The sequence below is a fragment of the Pygoscelis adeliae genome, unplaced genomic scaffold (assembly GCF_000699105.1).
Source record: "Pygoscelis adeliae isolate BGI_AS28 unplaced genomic scaffold, ASM69910v1 Scaffold205, whole genome shotgun sequence".
Lineage (NCBI taxonomy): Eukaryota > Metazoa > Chordata > Aves > Sphenisciformes > Spheniscidae > Pygoscelis > Pygoscelis adeliae.
In genome coordinates this window covers 147868-152744 of record NW_008824759.1, presented here as the reverse complement: position 1 = coordinate 152744, position 4877 = coordinate 147868, and the positions used below count along the sequence as shown (strand labels likewise).

General features: G+C 39.8%; 1 long non-coding RNA gene across 1 annotated transcript; it reads right to left on the bottom strand.

The window, feature by feature from the left end:
- Nucleotides 1–828: 828 nt before the first annotated feature.
- On the bottom strand, nt 829–4704 carry LOC103916512. The gene is made up of 3 exons (XR_663584.1): nt 4649–4704; nt 1574–1661; nt 829–1094 (listed from the first exon to the last, which is right to left on the bottom strand). It is a non-coding gene; the product is annotated as an uncharacterized LOC103916512 (long non-coding RNA).
- Nucleotides 4705–4877: the final 173 nt, after the last annotated feature.

Sequence of the window (4877 nt, the reverse complement as noted above, 5' to 3'; positions counted from 1 at the left end):
TAAAAGTGAAAGTGAAGGGCAAAATTTTAAAAAGGAAAAAAGAAAAAAAAAAAAAAAAAAAAAAAAAGAACAACTCTCAGTAATTCACTTTATACTGAAAAGGTGTGCGTATGTTTATACACTTCCAATAAAAATGCTTATACTATGAAAGTATTTGATTTTCCTTTTGCATTGATTTAACTTGCATAGCTGTGAATTGATACCGTTAAATTATCTATCTCCAAAATACCCAGTTATAATTTGACGGGGTTTTTTTTGGTGTGTTACATAATTAGGTAGGACATCTGGAGAGCTGCACTGCCCAAGAGAGATGCTACTGAACTGCCAGGGAAATGCGCCATTGAAAGCGAGATAGAAATGAAGTACTTCAGAGCACTCCGTCAATATATTGGGGAAAAAACCCGTAACATTCAGTTGCCTCTTTTTAAACACTTAGAACAAATACCTAACTGCTTAAATACACCTAATACATCGTATGCTACAGCTATTTGGCAGTTACAGTTTAAACAGTGCAGTTCGGTTTGTAAATTATACAATCAACTTTTTTTTTGAAGTTTCATTTATGATAGAAAAATCAGTGAGATAAGAGATCCTCCATATGGTTTTACTTCTTGGGGGTGGGTGGAATCAAATCCCCAGTGCTGCAATACATCAGGCTACCAAAAAGGACTGGCAGATCTGCTAATGCTTTTGGCTGTACTGAAGCATGCAGAGGAACAGGTTTTTATGATATCTCAACTGTTAAAACTGAGAACCAAAGACTAGCAATGTCATCAACTTTTGGAAGACGTGCTGTGCCCGGGTCTTTGGAAGGAAATTGACTTCCCCCCCCCAAGAGAGTGAAAAGCCTTGTTGCTGATGACTTCTACTGCCAAGTACATCATCTCTGAAGAGCCGCTCTGATGGGAAGTTCATAAAATGCAACTTCTTTGAATGAGAAAGATTTCCATTCTGGAAAATCTCTTTCTGACTGAACTCAAAAATTACACACTGTAGGTTAAGGAAAAAGGACCTTATTGAAGCAAGAACTCATGAAAAGCACATCAGGACTCACTGTCACTAGTTACAAGGCTGCTAATGCTTCTTGGAAAAGCCTGGAAAACACATGGAAGCAATGCAGATTTGTCCCGTTTTGTCCATGTCTCTTCTTCGACTTTGATTGCTTTTGGTACAGGTGCTAGTATCTAAGCAAGGTTTTCGAGTACTACTGTAAGAGATTTTAAAAACTTATTGACTGAAAAACCATAAAGGTTTTATCATGAAAACAAAGTCTTTTTCTTCTGAACATCTCAACTCTTACAGTTTCTTTCCTCTTTTAGTAAAAAATCAATTTCACAGTATCATTTAATAGTAAGCACACAGAAACAGATTATGCTTTCAGGAAGAGAAAATAAATGGAGGGAAGTAAGCTTTGCATAGGCGTAACATGCTCCAGAACAGATCTTATTTTTAGTATTTGTGTTAAAATATTTCATAGAAAAACTATAGAAGGAGAGTTGGCACATTCTTAACGTTCATAAAGTCCATACTACAAGCACCTTAGGAAAAATACAGACACACATCGTAGACATACCTTGTACTTGCAGACCACTACGGATCCTTTCCATCCGTCTTGTACTTTCATGGCAGAAGAAAGGGCGACCACGGTGACAGCTGACATTCTGCTGAGAGGGGAAAAGACCCTTTAGCATAAAGCTGGGTAGGAATCTAAAGGTTCCTTTTTTTGTGAAGGTTTGTGAAGACTACAACTGAGTGGAAAATAAAGTATTTTGCATCACCTTTGGCACAGTTGTTGATAGAGGCCACTAGAGCTTTTGCATTTTTTAGATAACCGTGCCTTTTTTTGACTCATTGGCAGCTTTAGTTTGCACTAGAACAACTTTCATAGATAACGCAGGTGACAGGCACAGTTACCTACATACATTTTCTCAAGCCTATGTATAGCCAAGATTTCCTCACCCTCTACGTCCCAAGTCAAGTATTTTTGTTAAAGAGTACAGCAACACATCTGTCCTTGGGAACTGTCTCCTTGCAAAAAAGGAATGATTTTTTTCAAACCATTTCTCCAAACAGTCATGATCTTTTAAAACTGCAGTTGTGCCACCAAACCCGCTTAGGGTCCCTCCCAGCTTTTGACTGTCCTTAGATTTAACAGGCACACACTCTATTCCATCTTCCAACATCAAAAATACGCAACTCTCAGACCCAGAGCACAACCCTGCGGACATCTACACACGCCTTGCTGTTTTGATGAAGAGCCACTGAGCATCCCTGCAAGCACAGCTGCACGCGCAAGATCAGTTTCACCTACACTGATTTCAGTGAATGTAGTTTCTGAAGCTTTAAACTGAAAACCGTATCTTGACACTTCACTGCAGTAGAAGTGATCCATAACTAGCACTCCACAAAAACGTACTGTTAGCGTAAGTTGGCAGATGAAAAACTCTCCAAGACTCAATTTGGAGTTATAGAAAGCAGGCATTCTTTATTGTGGCACCAGGCGCACAGGGGATCATTCCAACCTAACATGCACGCCAAGTTGTTCAACTTCAGAAGTTATATACAATTAGAATATACATATTCATTAGATTTCCTAGTAATTATTAACATATTCATGTTACTTCCTAGAACTCATCAACATATGTAAAAGTCTTTAACGCATGTGCTCTTATGTTCATTGGTGGTCTCTCAGGGTCCTCTGGTGGTCGTCAATAGTCTTCCTCACTGTGTCCTTTTGCTCACCTCTTCAATTTGGCGTCCTTCAGTCTAAGTCATTCTTGTCTTTCTTAAAGGTTAACTTTAAAGGTTAACTATTGATGTATGGTTTGCCTTTGTTCTTTCCTATTACTGTTACAGGGTGTTACATATACTTCTGAACACTGATGTTATCATTCCCTCCTATTTGTTTGAGGACCTGGAGCTATACTGCTGATGCTATCAGTACTACACAAATTGCAAACCCACAGCAGCAACAGCTTCAGAAATATTTAGACCAGGAACAAGGAAGAAAAATACAACAGCTTCATTGTGTGCACAGGAAGAGCAGCAGACAGAGAAAAGGGTCAGCATTCATAGCCCTTACAGAAAACAGGCATTCTCCTACCATTCCTAAACCCATCTGTTAGGTCTAAATATCACAGCACTGCTGTGGCAATATTGAGAGTAGGGAATGACAGCCCTGCCACTGGACACGCTGTTGACTGATACTATTTGTGTAGCAGGACACAAACAGAGGGACATGTTTTGCCACAGACAACCCTGAATTTCCTGAAAATTTATGTTTACCAAAAATAGCCATTTGGAACATATTGCCAAACAACATTTGGCAATAAAATTTTGATGTGTTTGACACACACAAATTTTTTGGTAACTTGCTATTTGCCTCCTGCTATTGTTGTTCCTCCTTCATAAATTCTACTTGTAGCCAAGCTATTCACTACTGGTTCGAGCATTTACCTTCCTGGTATTACCAGCATTTACACAGGGGCAAGTATTTGTGAGAAAACTAATTAACTTATCCAAATAACAATTACAGCCATGAAAGAGGAGTGAAAGGGAAGAAAAGGAGAGGTCAGGCAGCAAGAGAGCTCTGCAGGCTGCCACCAGTCAACATTGCACTCTTTTTTTTATAAAAAAAACCAAACACACACACACACCCCCATGACCTTGGGTTGGTTTTTTCTTTTTTTTTCTTTCAGAGCTCATCCCTGTCTCAGCATATTGCCAGAGCATGAAGTGCAGGTGATCTGTATCCTGATGACATTTGCATGTGATGAATATGTGTTCAGAAATACTCCAGATCTGTAAGACTGGTGTCATTTTTGTGGTTTTCATAATCGTAACTCAATTTTATTGGCTGAAGCATTTGTGAGGGGACTAATTAACTTTTAAATGCAGTGTCTCCTTGGGGAAAAAAAAAGTGTTAGACTGAAAATAATTATGATTCAGAGCTCCCAAGCATGACGGAGCAGTGGGGAAATTAATGAAAGTGAAGACAAACAGCAGCAACATTAAGTGAAATTTGGCTTTAATTCTGATCATGCACTTAAGAGACTCTCCAAGTCTACACTTCAATCCTATAAATGACTAGTCCTTTTGTGGAAGGACAAACTTTTTTACATTAAAGTCCTAGACTGAAGGCTCCACAGAACAGAATGTGGATTGAGCCACAGGACAACAAGCCATCAACACTCTAATGAAAAAAAATTGAATAAAAATCAAGCTTAAACATCAGTTCCCATCATGTTTCATTCATTACATATCTACTGGCATCTAGGTGCTCAAAAATTAACTATACTGACACCATATACTTCTAAAAATTTAGTTCTGTATATAAAAATAAAAGGCTACTTCCAACTTGCCCATAAAATGAGTATGAACAAACAGAAGAGAAACACTTGACCCTAAAGAAGGTAACAGGCTGCTCTTAATTTATCATAGATGAAAGTTCGTTCCCTTACCTGAAAGGAAAACATTCATAACCACCAAGGGACCAATTCAGGAGCGAGGCATGCTCTGTTAAGTGTATTTTTCATCAGCTTTTCTGCACTAGCAGCAAATTTGCCCTTTCTCTGGGTTTGATGTGGAATATCTGTAGTGTCCTTGAACTCACAAATGTTTCTCCCCACTCCCCCATATGTGCGATTACCTGAGCAGCAAGTGGAATCAACCACGCAGGATTTTCTTCACGTGTCACAGGTGACACTGGGAAAAGAGGACGCAAAAAATGAACCCGTTTGTCACACCCAGCCAACAGTGAAAACACAGGGGAGGACTCTGCCGGAGGGGCCGTGCGGGGCCAGGTCGCGCCCCCCTGGAGCTCCGACCGGCCGGTTCCTCTCCCCTTTGCCAGGTCCCGGGGAGCCACCGCCGCCTCG